This window comes from Canis aureus, chromosome 9, assembly GCF_053574225.1.
Source record: "Canis aureus isolate CA01 chromosome 9, VMU_Caureus_v.1.0, whole genome shotgun sequence".
Classification (NCBI taxonomy): domain Eukaryota; kingdom Metazoa; phylum Chordata; class Mammalia; order Carnivora; family Canidae; genus Canis; species Canis aureus.
Window position 1 is genome coordinate 58,449,459 of NC_135619.1, and position 25,660 is coordinate 58,475,118.

At 34.2% G+C, this 25,660-nt stretch overlaps 1 long non-coding RNA gene across 45 annotated transcripts in view; it reads left to right on the top strand.

The window, feature by feature from the left end:
- The window catches only part of LOC144320990 (uncharacterized), a 369,611-nt gene that overhangs the window by 152,877 nt on the left and 191,074 nt on the right, over positions 1–25,660 (top strand). For 41 of the 45 annotated variants that reach the window (XR_013386617.1, XR_013386616.1, XR_013386615.1 and 38 more), the window contains 2 exons: positions 21,444–21,568; positions 24,475–24,544. This is a non-coding gene — a long non-coding RNA (uncharacterized LOC144320990). Of the gene's footprint in view, positions 1–1,225; positions 1,286–21,443; positions 21,569–24,474; positions 24,545–25,660 lie in introns of all 45 variants that reach the window. The other 4 variants (XR_013386612.1, XR_013386641.1, XR_013386632.1 and 1 more) reach the window with 2 other exon arrangements.

Consider the following 25,660-nt stretch of genomic DNA (forward strand, 5'->3'; position numbering starts at 1 on the left):
AGAGGATAGCAAAAAGATATTCACATAAACACGAATGCACACCTGCCACAAGTGAGCAAAAGTCATATTTCATCCTGTTGCCTATTTTAAACCCCCATTCATTTTTGCACTCATCGTAAAAAATACTGAAATATAAACGAAAATCCAATTCCTAATTCTATGCAACTTTTTTAATAATAGGGGAAAACATCTGAACATAAAAAGAGAGTTCATCAAGGCATAAGTGCATCATTCTCATTGTTGCCCTCACTGTCATCCTCATTATCAGCAGCAGTGTCAGCCACCTTGCTCAATAAATATAGATTTGGCTACATGAGAAATGTCAGATGCTCAAAGTTCTTGTATGGCAATAAAATGCAGCAAAGTAAATGAAGTGTATAGCATATTTTTTGTGAGTTAATTTTAGCTAATATTACTCCAAAAGAAAGTATGATAATAGACATCATGGACTTAGGCTTTATCAGACATTAAGAAGGCATCTCATGATCTTTTTTTATAAGATTCACATAATTGTTCAGTGGTTATGTGCATAGAGTTTCTTCCTCCCTAGTAATCAGTTGCACATAAATACAATTAAAATAATAATTTTCTTAGACTGACAAACATCAAACAGACTGATAGCCTAGTTGAAAGGTTTGATGTAACATAGATTCTCTGACTATATTATTGGTAGGGGCATAAATGTCTATCTTTTATGGAGAGCAAACTGGAATTATTTATTAATTTTAAAATACTCATACCCATTAGTCCAGCTCTTTCACTTCTAGAAAAGGACAGGAGTGCTGTGTGTATATGTAAGAAATTTGTTGCAGCATCGTTTATAATGGCAGAAAAAATAATCTGTGTGTTATTAAATCCAAAGGATATCACATATGCTTGTATTTGATTACTCAGAAGCTCAGAAGTGATTGACACTGTTGCCATTTCCATTCCTTTTCTTTTTTTCAGAGAGAGAGTACATGGATGTGTGCAGCAGTGGGGAGATAGGGTAGGGAGGGAGAGGGAGAGAGAGAAACTTATGCAGGCTCCATGCCCCCAGAGCATGGGGAGTCCAAAATGAGGCTCAATCTCACACTTAGAGCTCTTGACCTGAGCTGAAATCAGTAGTAGTACACTTACCTGACAGAGCCACTCAGGCACCTCGCCACTTATATTCTTGAAATTCTTACTCTAATTTTGTGGTATTCCACTTCCACTTTGGCTTCTGCTTCTGTCTCATTTTCAGGATTACCTATCCAAGTGGGGAATTTTGGAGCCAGACTGTCTGCTCTACTGCTCTTTAGAGGTATGACATTGGGGCAAACACTATTTGCCTTTTGTAGCCTCAGTTTCTCCACAGTGAAAATGTATAACCATATATACAATACTTGTCTCATAAATTCAGATTATTTTTATTATAAAAGATGTTGATAGTTTCCAAGAGTAGATCTTTGTCTCCATACATACTTTTATTATTTCTTGCAAAAGCTCATGTCCATGGATTTAATTTTTGCAGTGGCACTGTTCAAAATTAAGTGTTCAGAAACTGGGATAGTGCAGTTTTCCAGACCTAGTGCCTACCCCTAGATCTGAAGGGGGAAATAGGAAGGAGCAGGTTTCAGACCCAAAGGAGGGAAAGGGTTGGGTCGCCCGATAGGAGTTATGACTTTTAGTTAAATGATGGAGCCAGTTCACGATGTTACATCTGGTGGAAATGAAAAGAAGTACTCTGACTTCACTTTCTTCTCTCCTCCCTGTGTCTCTTACCAGTCAGTGCTCCCCTTTGGTTAAATCCAAGTCAAAACCAGAGGCCAGAAAAATCCCTACCTGGAGGCCACACAGATCAGCCTCCAAAAACACAAGGCAGGGGGAGAGAGGGGAGAGATTGGATCTGTAAAGAAGAATGAAAGATTTTTAGCACAATCCTTTTTATCCCTGTTTGCTAGTACACTTCCTGAAACATCCTTGTTTCAATAGGTAAATGAAGTAGCACATTCCTCACAAACATTTTTATTTCAATTTCCGTTGCTACATCCTTTATTTGTTTAATCTCCTCTCTTCTTTGTCCTAGATTGCTGCAGAGCTTCCCAATTAGTCTTTTTGTTTTTTTTTTCACATATACTCAGGATTTCTTTCTGTCTTTCCCTTTTTTTTTTCTCCCTTCTCCTTTTCCTTCCCCTCCTCTCTTATTTTTCCCAAAGAGGGAACATTTTGAAATGCAGACCAATTCTGACATTTCTTTGCCTGATAACTTCCCATTTAGTTTTCTGTTTTCTGTTTAGTTTTCAGAAAACTAAATATAAGTAATCACCAGACCCTTGGAGCCAAACATTTATTTATTTTGTTCTCAGTTCTGTAGACTCAACTGGATCCTCTACTCAGTGTCTCATAAGGCCAAAATCAAGCTGGAAATCTTATCTGGAGATTCTACAGAACATTTAACTTCCAAGCTCATTCTTGTTATTGGCAGAATTCATTTTCTTGAATTCTCCAGCTTCATCTTGCATCATGTTCCACATTGTTCTGTGTGTGCTGGCCACATGTGTCCTCGCTCTCAGGGTCTCTACTGGGTGTCAGCCTCTCAAATATCAACTCTTTAGGACAGTCTTCTAATAGCTCCCTATTGTCCAGACCCCCACCACCACCTTACAGCCACCCTCCCTGCACACCGTACACACGTTTTGGGATATGTACTTGTTTATATGTAGAAAATGACTTAGGAGAATATATTCTAAAATGTTAAGGATTGTGTGTGTGTTGGATTTGTTGGTAATTTTCAGTTGTTGTACAAGTTTTCTACATGTCTGATCTGTTTTATAACTATAAATTACTTTTTTCTAATCAATTAAATGCAGATTTTATTTTATTTAACAAAAATCCAACATGTACCAAATGCCTCAAAGAGATTATCAACATTTATGAATCAGAAACTAGATAAATGATATGACTTTAATATATTATTTATATTATCTAGCTAGCGGCAAGTTCAATAGCAAAACTCGTAGGTTAATGATAAACCATCCAAATGCTAGTCATCCTAATATTAGAAGTTTTTTCCTACAATCTTAGCTACAAGTACATGTCTTTGATTTTAAATTTCTATTCTCATTATTTATTATTATAATTACATAATGATTATCAATAAGCTCAATTCATAGGATCTGAGAACTTTTTATATAAACATAAGTAAGTTCATATACTTGGAATTTCAGTGCACTTTATTACCATGGTTTTATGTAATCATGTAGGACTTATTATAGGTAATATGAATATTATTAGACACAGAAAGTTTAACAATTAAATAAAACATGTAGAAATACAGTCATAGAAACTTAACAAAGTTTTCTGGCCATTAAAAAATTTCCTTTTATAGTACCAAATATTGTAAAGATAGGTAACTTTTTTCTTTGTGGAATTGTATAACAGTGACACAAAGTTCTTATAGATCTTCCTTAAAGAATGAGAGAATGGAATGGAGGTGGGGAAAGAAAGCTACAATTTCAGTTTGTTTTTTTGTCAGTCTTATTACATATCCATAATAGAAAACTGCAACACAAGCAAAGTATATTTCAATCGCTGGATCTAATGCGAAAGAGCAAATGGTGAAAAAAGTAGAAATCTTAAATACACAGTGAAATTTGATGTGTTCTTAACATATCTGACATATGCTTATTTATAGAATCAGAGTGGAGTTTGAAAATCTTTGAATCTGAAATGACAGTAAACTTTTATTACCTTATGTTATGCCCCTATATAACTCTCTTCCCACCCCACTGCCCTTCTTACACACACACACACACACACCCCTCTACAGAATAACTCTAATGTTCTGTGCTCAGATTTCTGTTAAGGAAACATTTGTCAAGTGTCCCCACTGTGTTTGGTATTGGGCTAGTTCCCAGATATGCCATGGTGTTCCCAGTTCACACAGAGTTTATAAACTGGTCAGCATTTGCCTATATATAGCTTTATTTACTCATCACAACAAACCTGTCAGGTAGCTTTCTCCCTATTCCATGGATGAGTAAGTAGTTTAAAGTCACTTCAACAATTAAGTGACCGTGGTCTCCCGACTCAAATTTTTCTCTCTAGAAAAAGTTTAGAGATTCACATTTTTTTCCTGCTGATTTATATGCCATCTTCCATACATGATTAACTTAAAGAGAAAATCTGTTTGAGGCCTATGGTTTGTTCTATTGGTTCAGTTCTTTTATTTTTTTTTTATTTTATTTTTTTTTAATTTTTATTTATTTATGATAGTCACAGAGAGAGAGAGAGGCAGAGACACAGGCAGAGGGAGAAGCAGGCTCCATGCACCGGGAACCCGATGTGGGATTCGATCCCTGGTCTCCAGGATCGCACCCTGGGCCAAAGGCAGGCGCCAAACCGCTGCGCCACCCAGGGATCCCGGTTCAGTTCTTTTAATACTTCGCATAGAAACTTTTAAAACCTGTATATCTCTAACATGGCATTTTATTTTATTTATTTGTTCATTCATTTATTCATTCTACGTTTATTAAGCACTTATGTGGGACAGGTTTTATAGCAAGATAAAAGAAATTATAAGATAAGTCGTTAAAATTCAGACTCTTACTATGAACAAAGTGGAGAAAAATTTGCCATAGCCTAGATGTCAGTCACTGCGACTAGAGTCACTAGGCTCTTAAAATCTGAATTAAATAGACTATTTAAACCTTATAGTGGATAATTGCTATTTGTTTGCTTGCTTGTTTGTTTTTGGCCTTGAAGCATTAATAACCCTTCTTTTGGAATAATAGCTCAATTTCTTCTTAGGATTCATTATCTTTTCTTAGTTGTTTCAATATGGGATGACTCTGTCTCTGGTTCCAGCTATGGATATTCAGTTTGGGTCTGACTGGTCAAAACATTTTGTCCCTGTGCTTATTGTCTAATTTAGGGATAATAATAATGCAATTCAAATAAAACCAAAGCAATTCATTGAAAATTCTCTAGAGCTGTTGCAGGAGAATAGATAAACTTTCCTGCTCAATTTAAACATGAAAACTGGGGTGCCTGGGTTGCTCAGCAATTGGGTGTCTGCCTTAGGCTCAGGGTGTGGTCCTGAGATCTAGGATCTTCCTGCATTGAGCTCCCTGCATTGAGCTCCCTACGGGAGCTTGCTTCTCCCTCTGCCTATGTCTCTGCCTCTCTCTATGTGTCTCTCATGAATAAATAAATACATCTTTAAAATAAATAAAAAACAAACAAACAAACATGAAGACTGGGGAACCATAGGAGATGCCCCAGCCATCCTGCGACCTTGAGAATGGAGCAAGTTCTGATGAAGTAGAGAAATAAGGTCCGGGTGACTTTGCAACTCTAATTTTAGCCATTTAGTCCTGAGGTCAGGACTGCACATGATTTTTTTAAATTATCATCTTAATCTAGTATTTGCTTTTCTTCTTTTTTCCCTATAATTTCCTTTATGTTAGCCTTTTGCCCATCCAACTCTTATAGAAGCTTTATATTTATATTCTGTTCAGTGGAGTGTGGGGCCCTAAGTAAGAAGGGATACACCGTGACAGCATACAGCATCTGGTTTAAAACTGTACAGTTGGGGATCCCTGGGTGGCTCAACGGTTTAGCGCCTGCCTTCGGCCCAGGGTGTGATCCTGGAGACCCGGGATCGAGTCCCACATCGGACTCCCTGCATGGAGCCTGCTTCTCCCTCTGCCTGTGTCTCTGCCTTTCTCTCTCTGTGTGTCTCTCATGAATAAATAAATAAAATCTTTAAAAAAATGTACGGTTGATTTCACTGTCCCCCATCACCCTCGCCTTGGTTGATAATAGCCAACTATCATTTTGTCTGTTCTCTCTATTTTTTTCCTCACCAGCACTCATCTCTTTCTCCTACCCAAATCCTCTGAATCCAGGTAGGTTTCCAGGTAAATACAAGATGCTGAGTCATTTGAATTTCAAATAAACAACAAGTAATTTTTGGGCTATAGTATATCCGAAGTATTGCATGGGACATAATCATGGTAATAATTCATATTTATTTGAAATTCAGATTTAATTTAATGACCTGTGTTTTATTTCCTTAATAGGGAAACTAGTACTAGAGCCATTTGTTGTTTCCATTCATGCCCTTACCCCCTCAAAATATACTTCCTTATCAAAATATTTTTCCAAATAATTATTTTCTTGTTTTACTAGAGTAAAATAAATATAAAGTCTCTCATTTTATTACAGAACTAAAATTACCATATTAAATACATGTTAAATGTTTCCCTTTGTTTTCAGGTAAATAAAAGCCTCTTGTAAATTGGGGAAGTATGTGAAGCTTTCATCTAATTTCCCATCTCACTGGGACTCCTTACCCTCTTCTGCACTCACCTGTGTCCCCAGCTCTGCCCATCCCCACAACATATAACATGCACAGTCAGCCAGTGTGTCCAGTGCTTTTCCAGCTTCTCCTTTTTTGACTAAATCAAAAACTGTTCTCAGAGATAAAATGTTCTTAACTCTTTTAAATCAAAACGGGATCTTGTCATTTCCATTCTTATATCCGAAATTTCTCCAAAAAGATCCATGTCTTCAAATACAAATGACCTTTCTTCAAACTTGAGGAATGCATCTACTATTATTAATTGATCCGGAAGTCTGAACGTTTTCCTTTAGGCTAGTTTGTATTGATGGTGGAGCAGTCAACAACTTCTATTCTCTTTGCCTTTTCTGGAAATGGAAATTGCTGGCTTCCTCTTTCTGAAACCTCACACTTGGAGAAATTACTTATGCACCTATTGTGCTCTCTCTTAAATCAAATCCTTCTCTTCAACCGGCTTAAACAAACAAACAAATAAGCAATCAGAAACAAACAAAAAACTTTAGGATCCATCAGATATTTCAAATTTTTTTTGTTCGGGTTCTTACCCTAGGACTCTCTGCAGGTCACATTTTTAGCTGAGAGATAGATCCTGCACATTCATCCTTTATACTGATGAGTGCTCTGTGAGATATTAATGAAAGTTTTTAGAAAATGATGTTTGCAGCCTCTCACACAGTGCAATGCAGGGGATAGCACTTCACTTAAAGATAGTGGCTTTTATGCCTCACACTTGTCTAACGCCTTTCTTTTGATGTACTTGTAGCAATATACAGGTTTCCATTTTAACAAGCTGAATATCTCTAGGAGCCAGGCAGGAACAGGTATTAAAGATCAATACTTCTCTCACAGAAAGAATTTCAAATTTTCAAGAAGATAGTCATTCAGTAAATCTTTACATGATTATACGTTTTTAGATGAATAGATGTGTCTAGAGAATGTGTGACAGTTGCAGAGAGTTAGCTAACTCGTTTTCTGTAGATTTTTCCCCATAAACTTTTTTTTTTTTTTTTTTTTTTTGTTTTTGTTTTTTTTTTCCCATAAACTTTTAAAAAACATTTTTTTGCCCTTAAATCTCAACTCTTTGTGTTAAGTTCATTTGAAGGCTTTTACATTTTGTGTGTTTTTTTGGTGACTCAGGACTCAAAGTGGACTTGGCAGCATAATAATAACTCGTCTGTGGGCATGAACTGTCCAGTAATAAATGGCCACTTAGTGTGTACAAGGTTACAGTCCTGTCCCTGAGACTTTGTGGAGGATGGTTCTCCATGTCAGAAATAAAGGTGGTTTGTTCTGAAAATGAATTACTGTCATGTCTGTGGACTTTAGGTGGTCTGTTATTATTAAAGACCAGATCATCTGGATTCCTTTTTAATGTTCTGAAAGCTCAAAAGTCGATCTCTCTGGGGCTTTTGAATGCAAGGACTTTATGTTATCCAAGTGACTAGAGCCCTGATTCTGGGAAGTAGCTTTGATTAGTAAGTTTTTATGATTTTTAGCAAAACAAACAAACGATATCCTAGTTTCAGTGTGTTTTCTAATGTTGCAGTTATTTATTTTAAAGCATTTTTCCACCTGGTAAAACTGATATATTAAATATTAAACCAGTAACTTTAGATTTATTACTGTGAAAGCATTCTGGATCATTCTAAAATCGGTGAGGCTGATTATCAAAGTATCTGGCATGTAGAACTTCTTTTTATCGCTGCCCCCACCAATTCATACATCTTTGCCAATTTTGGAAGCTGAAAGATTTTATAATTTACTTCTTACCCCCAAATCCTTTTTGAACAGCATTCTAGGATGTCATAGGTTGTTAATGCCATAGACATTTATTGAGCACCTGTGAAAGTTGTGTGTAAGGAGGGAATATGTCTTGTATTTAAAAGGGTAAGACTTAAAAGGTTATATTTTCTATAACATTTATACTTTAATAGAACCAGAGACCTAATTTGTTTTAAGTCAAAGCAGTGATGTTTAAATTGCTACATTTTAGGCATGCAGAAGAGTGTTTTATGTGACAAGGAGATTTTTTGCTGATGACTCAGAAATCATGCCAATGGTGGGGTAGAGGAGGTTGGAAACAACTCTATAATGTTCTAGGGCAGCATTAGGATCCACTCTTGTGAGGTCAGCCCAGGGAAGGCACAACACACATATCCACATTCTTTTTTGGCTACTCATCCTCAGAAAAATGCCTGCATTTTGGTATTGTTGATAATTATCCATTCTCCTCCATATGGTTTAAGCTCCAGACCATCTTTTTAGTCATCACTGAAAGGTATTGGATAAAGAATAACAAATCTTAAATTTCATTTGAACTTGCATTAGAACAAAGGTTTTAGAGAAGTTATTTTCTTACCAAAAAAAAGTTATTTTCTTACTTTCCAATTTATTCGCATGTTCAACATTCACTGAATTTGTAATATGGGTCAGGTATCAGGCAGTGCTCTATGTCTTTGGGATATAAGGTAAAGAAGGTAAGGCCCATGCCCTTTGGCACAGACTTTCTACAGGAAGAGTTAGACAATAGAGAAGTATTTAAGTATATGTAACTTTTGCAATAGAACAGGTACTAAAAGGAAAATAAATCCAGTTTATTTTATTATTAAGCACATGTTTATTAAGTATACAGTATTGTAGGCTCTGTTCCATACTGAAAGGCTAATAAGCCTTTTAAAATTTTTTTGTCTAGTGTATGTACTAGAACTCAGTAGGCATCCAATTACTGTCTTACAAAATACATTTTTACTTGAGTTTGCAAGAAAGGAAGAACAATTATTTTGCCTTTTTGATTGAAGGATTGCTTCTTTCACCAAATACTAAGCAATGTGTATTCATTTATTAAGTTATTCATTTAATCAACATCAGTGACTCAATATTGAGAAGTGGTCAGCTGTCTCAAATGCTACTGAGAGAGCCAAAAATTAGAAAGTATCCAATAGGTATGATGGCTTAGGAGCTCATTGTGATCCCTGCAAGAACAAAATAGTGGTGTTTGAAGACAGAAACCATGTTGGCATAAAACATGTTTTGAGTGATAATGAGATATCATTATACATCCATCAGATTGATAAAAGTGCAAAAGTAAGACAAAATCAAATATTGAAGAAGATGTAGAAACACTAGAGTTCTCCCACACCGATATTAGGAGTATAAATTAGTACAAAAGGTTCAGACTATCTAATATAGTTCAAGCTATGTATACATTTCAAATCCAAGTATTCCACTATAGATATGAACCCTACAAGTCTTGTAAACATGTACACAGGGAAACATTTACAAAAATATAAATTGAAGAATTATTAGTATAAAATGGTAATAAATACATCTCAAAATATGCTATTTAGCAAAAAGTAAATTCTGGGATTATATAAGTTATATAGAGTTTTAAAATGATACAGAAGAGATGTAGGCATAGTCAAAGGGTAAAAATAGGCATAATATTCATCTCAGGATGATTCTTACAAGAGGGAAGAAAGAGGAAAGGAACATAGGAAAACAAGAGATTTCATTGTATCTGAAATATTTCATTTCTGAAAATGGAAGGAAGAAAGGAGTTGGGGAAAGAAAGATGAGAAAAGAAAGGAAGAAGAAAAAATGAAATGTTAAGATGTGTTGAAACTAGATAGTTGGGTATGTGAGTTGTCTATATATATATCTCTATGTCATTCTATTATATGTATTCATTATCCTCTTATATATTTTATCATATATAACAAAAAAGATATGTATCTTACATATAAAGGTATGTAATATATAATAGATTTATTGTATACATATGTTATAAAACACAAAATATGAGAAGAAATGTAGTCTGTTCCATGAAGAAATGCCATTTTCAGGTATGGCTGTTTCAGATAATGTAAAGATGTAGATCAGACAATTAGAGGAAAGAGTTAGGGTAGGTGGCATGCAAGTGATTATGTTTTCTGAGAATTCAGTTATTGTAATCCCTTGAGACAGAGATATCCACAAAACACATTTGGTACCAAAACCACCTGAGAAAATGAGTGAAAGGCAAACCAAAGCAAAACAAAATACACACGGGGTTAGGACTGTTTTGTTTTTTCCTAACATAATCTTGAATATTAGAATTAAAGGAAAGGATAGAGAGTGTTTTTAGACAATTAATAGACACAGTCACAGACAATAGAATCTGTCATCTTTAGTGCATTTCTGGTCACTGTTACAGGACCATTCAGCGTAACCTTGACTATCTTTGTCCTTATTTCTCCTATCCTAAGAGGTAGACATACCAGGTAAAGTTCCAGGTAAAGGTAGACATACCAGTTTAAGTAAAAACTGAAAGAACCTCTGTAAATGTCATATATGTAACACTTTTTTCATGGCTAGAATTTGAACACGAAACAATACATGTACAGATACTAAGCAAGATTATGTGGTTGATAGTCTGTGGGTATTATAATTATTAAAGGTAGACTTTGAGCTATTTTGATAGGTTTTGATCAAATTATTTGATAATTTCTTACTTCTCTAAGCGCAATTGAATCTTCAGGAAAATCTGTTAACTCATAGCAGAAAATAATGAAAATCTATTAGTCTTAAAAAGTCACTTGCCTAAAAGATAATCCACATTATTTTAGAACCCATCTCATATACTGAAATTATTAATTTCAGATTAAGTAGGGATAATGGTAACATGTAACTAGTATAATTTATTGAAAGCTATGCTAAGTACGTTGCCTACATTATCTTACCCAATTCTTATAAACCTACCAGAAATATACAATCGTTCCAGTTCACAGAGAAGACAAAAAATATATGAGCACAATATCATGATAGTGCAGCTAGTAAGACTCAGAGGTGGAATGTGAACGTGTCTTCCTGAGGCTAAGCCCAAAGACTTGATATTCTACTCTCCTTTTTATTCTTTGAAGCAAGGTGAATAAAGGATAACTATCCAAAGTCTACTTATATGATGAATTTCTAGAAACTATTTTCACTGACCACTGCAGCAATCAGAGGTGAAATTACAGATACTGCTAGAAAGTTATGCTAAAATTGTGTGATAACTTAGAGAAAATTAGATTAGTACATTATCTTTCATTAAAAATTTCTCCCTCGCTCTACTTTCTTCTTTACAATTGATTTTGATGTTGTTTTCTAAGTATCCCTCATCCTGTAATCACTGACCAAAAGCAGTACTGTTCTGACTGAATTCCTGATAAGAAAATGGTAATATCCCCCAAATTAAGGAGCAGCAGCCATGAAGACAGTTTCCCAACTGGACATGGTTAAGGGCCAGTTCTCTTAGACAAGTAAAAACCGTAAACAAAACTTAGAGACAATGTCTTGTTTTGTTTTGTTTTGTTTTTTCTCTCCCAGTGTCTCTATGGCTATAAATTGGTGGCCCATTAAGTGATTATTTCTTTCCAACTACTATAATTTGATAATGCAGGCATAGTCGTGTGTCACTAAAAGAAATCTGATGGTACATATGCTTAGTTTTCTTGTCAAACTATTGCAAGATTTCCTTAGGGCTTAATTTCTTCATAAAACTAACATGTAACGCAAGCTATGCTGTTCAGATCCTGGCATGTAGAATCTGTGTTGAGAAGACTGATGAGAAGACAGAAAAATTAGAGAAAAGCATGACAGAAGGTCTTAGCAGCTGTATTTAGATTCATATTTTATACACAAACTACTCAGAATATCCAAAGAACAAACTTAATCTAGCAAGAAACATTATAGCTATGCCCAGATACTTCATATCCGGGAACCCAGAGAAAGAAGACAGTGTTGTTCTGTGACTGCAAAAATGAAATCAAGAGTTTGAGCTACTAATAACAAACCTCTCCTAAGTGGATTCCATATGTCAGTCATTATAACTCAGTCATGGCTGAGGGCAATTAATCTCTTAAAAAGAGTGAGTAGTGTACAGTTCTTTATACCCCAAAACAGATGTATGATCTATTCTTTATAACAGTAGTAGCAGTCAGAGTGGTCATAGTATTAGTAATAATAATAATAATAAAAATAGTATTCACTTTTAAGTGGAAAGCAAATGTGTCAAGTACAAAAATATTATCTTTAATAACTATAATCTTCTGGGATTACACAGGAATACTCAAAATGTATGACTCTACAGCCTGGGGATTTACTATTGATTATGCTGTTTAATCTTCTGTGGCCCATTTTCTGTGGAATACTTTATCTGTGCCTAAACTTTAGGCCCCAGGGTGTTGTAAATGTTGTGAAGGGAGTACTTTATTCGATTTGGGGAAAATAGAAACCATTGCTCTTCTTGTGATTTGTAAGCATTAATTTTTACTGCTTACTTGGGAGAGTGACTTGGTTTTTGGTTTAATTATATCTATTTTATTGGCTGCCACTATGTGGAAACATGTTTTCTGGTTAAAGATATCTGTATAGTGAGTAAACCTTCTTAGAAAATGTATTCCGTGACACTGTTCTGAACTTGAACAAATATCTGGGTCCATAAATTGGCCCAGTAAGATAACAATAAAGGACACTAAAGTGGCAACAATATGGGAACAAAAAAAGCCTCTGCCTAAATAAAAATAACATTTTGGTGTAAACTTCATAATTGTTTAGCAATTACATATAAAGTTCTATTTTTGCCTGATGATTTGTTTTCTAAGCAGATTATTGTTGCATTGTGAACAATGTTTGTGTTCCCTAAAATTCATATGATATGGTATTTGAAGATAGAGTCTCTAGAAGGTAATTAGGGTTACATGAGTTGATGAGGGTAGAGATCTCAAGAAAGAATTAGTGCCCTTATAAGAAAAGACACCAGGGGCTTCTGGGTGGCTTAGTCCGTTAAACATCTGCCTAGGATCATGGGAGCCAGCACCTTATGGAGCTTCCCTGCTCTGCAGGGAGCCTGCGTCTCCCTCTCCCTCTTCTTGCCACTCTCTCTGCTGATGCTCTCTCTCTCTCTGTGTCAAATAAATAAATAAAATCTTAAAAAAGAGAAACCAGAGAGCATGTCTCATGGGCATGCACAAAGGGCATATGAGCATAGGAAGAATGTGGCCATTTGTAAGGGTGAGAAGTCTCTCACCAGAACCTAACCATGCTGGCACCTGATCTCAAATGTCCAATCTCTAGAAATTAGATAAAATGAATTTCTGTGTTTTTAAGCCACCCAGTCTATTTTCTTATGGCAGCCGAGCAGACTAAGGTATGTTCATAAATGCATAAAATGAATTAACTAAAAATTGTATATTTAAATTTGTGGTTAGCAGATAATCAACTGAGTTCACTTACTGGTGAATGCTCAGAGTATATCTGTTGCCATTGAACCCTTCATCTTTCCGCCCATTGCACTGTTTCTGAAGTTTCTGTTTTCTGAAATACTTTTTTCCCCCAGATCCCAGAGGTTTTAGCATAGAATAGGCTCATAAATTTAAGTAACCTTCATACTTAGGTAATTCAGATGTGCTTTCTTAGATTCAAAATTAAACGATTATGTAATCAGAGGAAATATTCACTTTGTAGCTGCCATACAGCTATTTGCCTTGCTGAGGGAATATTATATAAAGTATATCTGTATACTTATATATATTTATATAAAATATATATAAAGAATATTATATAAAGTATAAAGTGTTGAGTACTCACCATGAAAATATGAACTACAGATGCATGCTTATAACTCTGAATATATGCCTCTGAGCTTCTGCTCATGGATTCTGAAAACATATTTTAATGAAATAAAGGATAACATCACAGCCCAGACTCAGTAAGAAATCTTAGCTACTGAATAAATTTGATGACTTATTTTTAAGAAGAAAAAAATGAGATGCTCTTGCCAAAGTTGAAGAATGCCCATTCAAATAACCAGGCATGGGCAGAAAAATTTATAGGAATAACCATGGAAGGTGGTGATGGTTTCCTTTAAAACATTAAGAAGTTGCTTCTGAAGGCATGTGTCTGATGTGAGTGTACCCTTATTAACAATATTCCAAAGAGCAATTATGTTGAGGTTCTTAGCCTGACCCTAGTTACTTTATCATATTAGAATTTGTAGGCATTTTAAGAAATCATGATTATCATAGTAATGTATTTTGGACTGTACTCAAAGTGAAGGATCAAAATTATCCACTAGCAAATATGAACCATTGTTTCTATTAAGAACCACAAAACAACTTAATGTTAATAATATTAAAGGGCACTGAAACATGTATTTTAATGAGAAGTATAAATAGTACAGGTATTGGAATAAAACTGATTTTAAACACTAGACCCTAGTCTAATCAATGGTAAGAAAAAAGGCAACATAATTTATTTAAGCAAAGAGAAACTGATCTAACATACAATCAATATGCTGAAATTGTGAAAATTAATAGAACATGTTGAAAAGTAATACTTGGATCACTGTTAATACAGCAATAACTTTAATAAAATATCTGAAGCTAATGACATTATCAGTAGCAATTGATGTAGTTGTTGAATTATTTTATTTTTATTAAATTTTATTTTATAAAGGACAAAGGATATATCTCACTGGAGTTTTTATTTTCATCGAATCCATTTCTTTTGGCATAGAGAACACTGTGTTGCTTTTTGAAACAATATTAACAAATGAATAAATCATTTAATAATCATTTATGGTAAGTAATCAACTGAATTTTAGATGACTCCTTAACAAATAAATGTGAAATTAAGATTGATGAATGGTCACAATGGGAAATGTTTACCTTATTTGTGAAATCTTATAAAGGACAGAACATGATGGGTATATTTGGAATTATTATGTTAATCATGCAGTGAAAGTTGACAGTATGTCAAAAGAATAATACAGTGTATTAGCAGTGCAGCCTGCAGCCAAATCCATAAGATTTCCCCTAGAAGTAGGTAATCTATTCATGACAATTGTAAATGGATAATAATCGTTACTAACCACATGAACATTCATCAAGGGGAAAATCAGTTCCTGTAGTTATGGCTTTTCAGTTATTTGCATACTAGACTTACAGGAAATAAAGGTTCCAGATGAAAGAAACATGTTCAGTTGGATTTAATGTATTTCCTTGGTTATTCATAGTGAGCTATTCTTTAAGATTTTGTCCAAGCATAATTTAGGTAACTCACACAATAAATTTTGTGTCATTGCATAGAGATCAGAAACTTGGTGTCATTGATTTCAATGATAGTAATTCCTTTCTCTAGTAGTCAATTCTAAAGAGTTTTATTTAATGTCATTTGTAGTTATATGTTTGGATTAAGACAAAATTGACCCTTTATTTTTTTATGCTTAATGATCGTACCTTTTTTCTGATATATATATCAGCAATATACATATATTGTATATCAGCAATATACATATACATATATCAGCATATATGTATATATCAGCAATATACATATATTAGCAATATACATCTGATATATATATATCAGCAATATACATATACATCTGATATATATATATATATATATATATATATATATATAGCTATATATATAGCAATAAATTATTTTGGCTGTTCTGGGACAAGAGAGAACCTTTAATGCACAATTATTTGACCATATATTTCACTTACCAAATATATGATTTCTTCCTTTGTGGTTCCAAAGAAGTTCTTACAGGTGACATAAATAGCAATAAAATAACAAGAACTATAAAAGGAAAAAATGGTGCCATTCCTTTATTTTATACTTTATTTTATTTATTTTTATTATTTTTATTTTTTTATACTTTAATTTAAAACCATTTAATATTAAGAAAAAAGTGAGTATTTTTTAGCATAAAAGTTAAAAAAAATTACTTGGTCAAAATAATTTGTTGCAAGCAGCTTAAGGAGGAGGTAGTACAATCTTTTGCCTTCATAAATTGGAATGCTTAGCTTCTTAATCACTGATCACCTTTTTAATATTTTGTTAGTCTTTCACATTCTGGAAAATATAAACCATACCAATCAATGGAAAAATAACTTTAAGTGACGTAAAAGCATAGAAGTACAGCCTGCACTATGACACAAAATGTTTAAGCCTTAGAATTTAAGATCTACAGCCAGAGGGAATACTTAATAAAGTTATGCAGAAAGATATCCATGTTCATCCAAAGGGAAATTATTTTTGTTCAAACTTAATATGGAAATTATCACAGTGTTTAATCAAACAGGAAGAAAAACTCACACATACAGAGTGGAATATAAATGGTATACAAATAGAAGCTACTTATGGCATAGTAAGAAATTAAGGCATATGTATACCAGAGAACATTAGGTGTATACCAAAGAACATTAATCTACTTTATATATGATGTTTTTAGAACTCTAATTATTACCTCCAGGGAAATGCAAATCCAAACCACAATGAAATATCACCTCAGACCTGTCAGAATGGTTAAAATTAAACAACACAAGAAATAACAGATATTGGTCAGGATGTGGAAAAAAAGGAACATCATGCAATGTTGGTGGGAATGCAAACTGGTGCATCCACTCTGGAAAACAATACAGAGGTTCCTCAAAAAGTTAAAAATAGAACTACCTTATTGTCCAACAATAACACTACTGGGTGTTTACCCTAAGAATACAAAAAAAAAAAAAAAAAAACACTAATTCAAAGGACATGCACCCACCACTATGTTGTTAACAGCATTATTTACAATAGCCAAGATATGAAAGCAGCTCAAGTGCCAATTGGTTAACGAATGGATAAAGATGTGATATGTGTGTGTGTGTGTATACATATATATATATATATATATGAATAATATTCCATCATATATATATAAAAGAATGAAATCTTGCCATTTGCAGTGATATAGATGGAGCTAGACAGTGTAATGCTAAGCGAGATAAGTCAGAGGAAGATAAAAACCATATGATTTCATTCATGTGTAGAATTTAAGACACAAGCAAAGAGAAGAAAGAAATCAAGAAACGAACTCATAGTTATAGAGAACAGACTGAGGGTTACCATAGGAGGAGGGGGTGAGGAGATGGTTAGACAGGTATAGGGATTAAGGAGTGTACTTGTCCTGATGAGTACTAGGTGATGTATGGAATTGTTGAATCACTGTATTATACACCTAAAATTAATATAACACTGTATGTTAACTAAAATTAGAAATTATAGTTATATATAATATACATATATAGTTACATAAAATTAAAATTATAAAAAAGAAAACAAAAAATGCTCCATGCAAAACCTTAAAAAATAAAAAATTAAGAGCAAATTGTTGTGAATGGGAAAAAATGAAAACAAATGGAAAGTTTGGACATCAGGTTCAAGGTGGTGGACTGAGCACAATTAACTTTCCTTGCTCCCAACTGAAATCACAGCAAATACATGTTAATGACAATGTATCTAGTGTAATGCACAGAATGAAAGGTGGGGACTACTAGCAGAGAAGAGATAGAACTTCAGTAAATGACAACTTGAATAGAGAAAATTGAAGCCCAGAAAATTTTTAAAAATTGAAGCCCAGAAAATTCTTAAAAAGTGTCTTCATTGTTCACAAAATGTCCTGCTAAGTTCCAAACCTATATTCCTATGTTGGCAGGTGTGGAAAACAGCTATATATGTAATTACATATTATTATAAGAATTATACATATTATAAGATATATCATTCATATATACATAGATATATATAGCTGGGTCAATTGACTATCCAAACCTTTTCCTTGCTACACTTTTAAATCTTTCCCCTGCTACAGTCTTGTTTGCTAAACATGTCGAGCCATATTCTGAAGATATCGAATTGGTTAGGGCTGGAATTCCTTTTGGCTTTTTCTGAGAAAGCATACCTTTATTTATATTCATGAATCTAAAAGTGATTCCTAATGAATATCCTCACAGAGATTGCAGAGGATTTTTTCTTTTTTAATTCTTGCTAAATCAGTAGCATGCTGCTATGGAAGAAGATGAAATAAAACAAAGATATGTTCTTGGAAATTAAACATATACTTGTAAATAGGAAGAGAAACTAATTGAAGGTTAAACACAAGGTTCAGGAAAGATCCAAATTGTATTTTAGAAATTAAAGGATTTTTTTTCCAACCCATAATGGAATAGTAAGAATAGATTTGATGATGAACAGGAAAGACCAGAGATGTGGGAGCTAAATGATTCCTAGTTCACACAAGCTAATGAGGCTTCAATGTCTGACCAGTCAGAATGGAGAGTCCTCATTGATTACTCAGAATATTTAGTGGAGAATGGCCATGCCCTAGTAGTGGGTCTCAGATATCCCTAGAATAAAACTATACGAAGCCTGGTTAATAAAGCTTAAAAACAGGGTTGGAGAGAACATACTGAGCACAAGATTTAGAATTCTGTAGAAATCTAATTCCCAGTGTGATGGTATGTGGAGATAGAACTTTGGAGGTGTGATAGGATGGAACCTTCAGGAATGAGATTAGTGCTCTAACTAAAAGAGATGAAAGATCTATTTGGTACTCCTTCCACGTGTGAGGTCACAGCAAGAAGATGACTGTCGGCAACCAGGAAGAGAGCTCTCACTAGACACCAAATCAGCTGCCACCTTGCCCCTAGACTTCCTATCTTCCAGAACTATAAGAAATAAATTTCTGTTGTTGATAAATCATAAGTTTATGCTATTTTGTTGTAACAGCCCCAGCGGACTAAGACCAAAAATAACATATCACCAAGTATGTTTTTCCAAAGAAAGACAAGAAAATTGAATATCTAACAGCATAAAATTGACAATGTCCAGCATCAAATAAAACCAAGGGGAAAATAAATTGGTAAACCTTGTTCCAGAAATGATAGGGTGGTGGAATAAATAGGCAAGATGTTAAAACAGCAGTTTTTACCATGTCACATATTTCAAGGAAGAGATAAATAAAAGATTAAAAAAACAATAATTGAAGAATAAGATTAAATGCTTCTCTTTCACAAGTGATGTTGGTTTAATTCTGCCTAAAAGTTATTTTTCTAGTTATTTTGCTAGTACCCAAACCTAAAAGTCTTAGGAAGAAAAGAATTGAAATATTTTAGGAATAGTTAAAAATTTGTTGGTGTCCAGGTTAAATGATTAGGTGGGCTTCTGAAACATTTGGATTAATTTCTTTCTCTTATGTGTTTCAAATGTAAGATATCCTGAAATAGGGATAGCTCTTGAATGCAAAAGTTTAACCTGAGTGTTGGTATATTACAGTTGATATGATGTGATGCATTGGGCTTGTTTTTTATGTTTTTATTTTGTATATAAAAAAAAAATACTGACTTTAACCCAAGATCCTTTGACAGCTTTGTTTGTTATTCATTGATGTGAACAGATATTCTGGCATTTTTTCACTTATACCTTTCCCAGGAATTGGCTAGGGCTTGAATAGCAGAGCTTCTTTTATGGAGGGGCCAGAAGTACACTAAATCCTGGATTTGATTTAAGACCCTGGGGTTTAAAATAAAGTGTGAGACTCAGTGCTAGGGAGCTTCTCAGCATGAGCAATATTTAGTAATAATAACTTAGAATGGATGAACCACAAAGGGTTCTGAAGCTTAGTGTGTAAATAAGCATGCATGATCTTAGATACTTATTTGAACTTCTTTATTTTGGAAATGTCCCAAGAACAGTTTCTCCTGGGAGATTACTAGCATTTACTAACTCAGTCAGTAGTGGTGAGAAAAATCATGAGAATCTGATTACCATGTGGCCTTCTTAGCTGTTAGCCCAAATTGTCATCACCACAAAGTTTTCCAGAGTGTTCTCAGTTCACAGTAACTCAGATTTCAAGTTTGCTCATGATCCTGAAAATAATTCAAGAGTCTTCTTTGTACGTTTATTTCCCACTAATATGATGTGGCTTAAACTACATTTCTTTCTACTGTACCTCGCCTTCTCAGTAGGAACTGCTCTGTCAGACATCCAAAAAAAATCATTTTTTAATCACATTTGTAATCCCTTCCTGTAGATGGGGAATAACAGATGTTGGACTGACTGACTTCAAGGTGAAGAAGAAAATCAAGGCTCTGCCTCCCTTATAGCATGCATGGGGTACATTCCTTCCATAATGATATTTTCAGATTGTTCTACACTTGTAAATAACACTGGTTCACACCAGGCATATGCACTGGGTAGTTTCCCTCTGACCAATGAAGCGCATTTTTCTCCACATGACATGTGTAATAATCCAGCTTCTTAATTCTTTTATTTCTACTGGTAACCTGTAACTCAGATTTGCCAAAGTCTGTGTGGGGAAAAAAAAAAGCTTCAATTAGTCCCTTTGTAAAGGATCTCTTTGGTAGTGTAAAGATGTGCAACATATGCACATAGATAGTAATTTAAAGAAAGGTAATTCGGATGCCTGGGTGGCTGAGAGTTTAAGCATCTGCCTTCAGCTCAGGGCGTGGTCCCTGGGTCTAGGTATCTAGCCCGCCCGCATCAGGCTCCTAGGGAGTCCACTTCTCCCTCTGCCTATGTCTCTGCCTCTCTCTGTCTCTCATGAATAAATAAATAAAATCTTTAAAATATTTATAATTTATTCAGTTAGTTTAAATTAAAAATATGACAATGATATATATAATGTTATATATATGATATATATATATAATAAACATTCATACATTTTACATTAACTTCTAACACCCATGTAATTAGACTTATTAGAAAATGTGATCATTTTTATAATGTAAAATGTATGAATATGTTTGTTATATATTATATGACATTATACATATCATTGTCATACTTATATGTGTAACTCCTATATATAGTGGTATGTATATAACTCAAATATATGTGTGCATATGTATATATATATGGCATAGAGAATATGAGAATAAAGCCTGGCAGGCTTTGGTTCTGTGAAATTTGCCATATGAAACACCTGAACTAAGTAAAAAGCAAAATAAAAAGCATTGACTCTTTTCTGAAAAATAATTATTATCTTAGAGACTGAGCCTTTACTGACATCACTATATTCTGATAATCTGTGAAAGAGATCTAATGACTGTGGAAGGTGACTCTTCACTGGACAAGATGAGAAAGGAAGAGGTCGAACAGACAGATCAAATCAGAGGATGAAGAGGAGAGGTTCAGGAATCATTGAGCCTTAGGAAATTTGGAAACCCAGAGAGGATACAAATTCTAAAGTCCATGGCATTGGGGCAAACTATATTCATCGTTATTATTATTTTTTTCACAGCATCCTGATAACAGTAAATTCTAAAGAATATTGAGAATATTAAAGGAGCAATTACTTGAAGTTTACAACAAAGGAGAAAGGGAATGCTGTGGAACTCATACATCTGCTGTTGGATACCAGAATAGGTATATCAAATTTCAGTAAAAAAGGATTTTGTATTATTTCATTTTGTTTTGTTTTTTAGAGAGAGAGCATGCAAGCAGGGAGTGGTGGGTGGGAGGGGCATGAGCAGAGGGAGGGAGAGAGAATTTTAACCAGGGTCCATGCCCAGCACAGAGCACTGTGTGAGGATTGAGCTCAGGAGCCTGAGATCATGACCTGAGGGGAAATCAAGAGTCAGACGCCTAACCAACTGAGACACCCAGCCACCCCAGAAAGAAAGTTTAATTCCAAATGAGTTTTACAGACACTTGATTGAATGATTGATTGACATACTGTTCTAATCATAAGCTATTAGTCTCCATTTGGAAGTCAACAGTAGACTTTACAATTATATCATCATGGTTTTTATTATTTATAATTTCTATAATTGTAGCACTAACCTTTCACAGATATATAGTTTAGAAGCAGAAAATAACATCAAGTTGTACTAATAGCCCACACGTAGATTAGGATTTATAAATTAATGACTCATTTATGAAGACTTTATGATAACTAATAATTTCTTATGTAACCATACAGACACTGCAAGGTGATTGGGGCTAGTAATCATGTTTCACAGTTGTTCACTGTTTCCATGACTACATAGTGCTAGACAGAAAGTAAGGATTTACAATATTTATATTGTATTATTTTTTGGAATGAACATCTAGTATTATATAACACATTGATAAGGAATAAAACTCTGATATGTATTAATTACTGAAGCATTCTTCAAAAATACATTTCTGATCCTAAAATCTATACATCCAACTAAGATGGAATAAGAGGAATATAGACAAAATCAATACTTCTGTACTTCTGTGTTAATATTTTTTAAATGGTGTTTTAGAAGAAATAGCATAATTGCTATCATGCTATTAATAGCATAATATTATTATGCTCAGATGAAAGCATAATCTCCTTATCTCCTTTTGCACTTAAAGTCAATAATACATGGGAGAGAAAACTAAATGCTTGACCTTGTCTCTTCCAGATTTTATGAACTCCTTATGATCATAGACTATTCAATATTTATTTAATATTAAACTTTCACTGTGGGCCAGAAAGTTACCATCCTCTGTTTTCTGGGGCTAGGGATTGTCTCTTGGGCAATGTAAGAAACTATAAACCAAATGATAAGTGATCATTCCTAACTTCATCATGGGATTTATACAACAGTGGCAAGAAAGACATATAACTAATCAATGCAGGACAAAATACCTGCTAATAGGTGTACTTTTTCATTTTTAAAATGTGCTAAAGCAGTGCAAATATGGTACCCATGAATTCTGAAATGAAACCAGGAATGGGGAATGAGGACAGGGGAAGTTTCACAGAAAAATGTGAGGGGACATACATACACACAAAGATGGGTATTGATGTACACATAGAATTAAAGGCTCAAGTAGGTCTTTGGACCCTTGTGATGACTCTTACAGCTACCTCCTCTCCTGGGAAGTTGTCAGTCTTCATTTGTCCTACCTTATGAATTTCTAAAGAGTCACTGAGTAGAAAAGTCCAATGCTTAAACTCAAGCTGGGTGTTATTAGCTGAACTTTGGAACAAGAGACAGTAAAAGAGCTAAAGTCATGTACTTCAAGCCAACTCCTTAAATCATGTGGGCACAAAATATTCCAGAGATCATAGCAGTTCAAACTACATATAGCAATAACTCAGCAAGTCAGATTTTTAATTACCTCAAAAACTTGAATCAACACCGAATGCTATCAAAAGCAAAATGAATGTACATTAATCACAGAATATTTTAGTCACATGGCATCTTTCATCCCAGAAAAGTTCACAACCCCTAGGTCTGTTTCTCATCACACTTAACCTGAGGAAACAGGATAGCAAGTAGCTTTGAAGAGATTTAATGGGAGAAGGTTGACTGTTTAATTTAGACAGAGCTACACAATAGTGCAGAAAGCAGACACTTTCTCTTATTGGGTCTCATACAGAGTTGCTACATTGTTTTCTCCCTAGTGATAAAAAAGTGGGCATTAGCTCATTTATATGTTCTTTGATATCCTAGGCAAAAAATAAGTCTTAAGAGGAACTTCTAACACCCATCTAACAGGAGACTTATTATTAGAAAATATGATCATTTTATAATGTAAAATGTATGCATATGTTTATTATTACTGAATAATTGGTTTATTAATATACCTAACAAATACAATTATGGAAAAGCAGACACTTATGCTTTATCCTTGGTAATGATGATCTACACTAAACAGACCAGAACTGTTTCCTGCTCTCCAAACCAAGATATTGGTAGATATCCTCCAACTTCTGTCCTCATGGAAAAGTGGGCCAAAGGAAGAACTGAAGCCATAACAGAAAAATTATATTTTTCCTAGAGTATTAGCTTTTCTATCAATAACTATTATAAGATAAACTTCTTATATGAAAACAATTTTTAAACTATGTTCCCTAGACCCTGTACTCCTAAAGATTTATCCTAAGCTTTTGGTAAATAATTTATTTTCCTCCAAATAATTAAATTCTCTGGGGAGTTTCTGAAATACTTTTATCACTATTATATAATTAGGAATAATTTTTAAGATTTCATGGTAGGGAAAAGTCATCAACTAAATAAGTTTTAAAACTATTCTGTTAAGACAAAGATGCATATGACTATAAAAAAGGTAAATTCATTTGACCTTTTTAGATTAAATAAAATTTGAAATAAATTATGTGCTTAGTAAATTATCTCCAAGATAATTTCCCTACTCTTTACCCTTTATTACTCTGAGTGAGACTTGTTTAGAAAATTATTTCTTGTCTAAAAGGAAAGTTAACTATGATTCAATATTAAATTCAGGGATAAAACAGAAGATTGGCTGTTCATTCATTCCAAAATATTTAATGGACTCTTACTCTGATCTAGGCCCCATATTATTCTGGGATTGGCTCCATGTCTGTTTTCTAGTGAATCTCAGCTGTGGAGAAAGATAAATGTGAGTAAATGCAGCTGTGATGTTGTCCAGTCACTCAGGCATGATGAAATGTATCTTTTCTAATTTTAAGTCAAACTTAATTTTTATTTCAAATGTTTGTTCTCTTGTGGGGGTGGTGACTTCATAGTGCTCATTTGTCTTACCTCAGAAATAATCTTAACCTGGACTTCTATTTTAGTTTGGTAATTTACACACTGTCAAGATGTTGAGGAGGGGTTGGGTCAATCAGTTACTACGTATTTCATTTTTCCCCACAGGCAGCTGAAACATCTATTCCATTCTAGTACAGAGTTGATCCACCACAAACTTTGTTATATTGTCCCTTTTTGCTGTTTTCAAGGACCCATTTCATAAAGCAGCTTTCTTTATTCGTTATATGTCCCTGTGGGTGCACTCAGGGCTTGGTTTTTGAGAACCAGAAAGAGACTAGCTGATAATTGGGGATAAAGGTCAAGAGGGAGGGCCACAAAGTAAAAGTAACAGGTCAAGTAAACAGCAATTGGCTAGTTATTTTTGTATATGATTTCAATACAGTGAACTGCAGTCAAGTGAGGTAAGAGCTGAAAAATAAAATGGTCAGCACAAGAATGACACATGAGAAAGATGGACACATTCTTGTGGCCATAGGAGGGAGATAGTGCTCAAAGAAGGCTTCCTCTGGGATCCCTGGGTGGCTCAAGTGTTTAGCGCCTGCCTCCGGCCCAGGGCGTGATTGTAGGGTCCTGGGATCGAGTCCCACATCAGGCTTCTTGCATGGAGCCTGCTTCTCCCTCTGTCTGTGTCTCTGTCTCTGTCTCTCTCTCTCATGAATAAATAAAATCTTTAAAAAAAAAAAAAAAAGAACACTTCCTTAACAAGATTAAGTACTCATAGATGTCTACTGATCCTGTGACTTCTAGGTCTCTTTCCCTTGGTATGATATCCCTACATCATACAGCTTGCCAAAACTTTTCATCAGAAAAGTTCATCCTTAAGAGAAAGTCTTGCTACACTTATTAGCCTGTCTAATATGGAAATTCTAAGATATTATTGTATCTTTTAGAAAAATGTTCTCATGGATTATTAATGTAGCAAGATGTAGTTAGAATAATATGGACTTTGGAGTCAGGTATATAT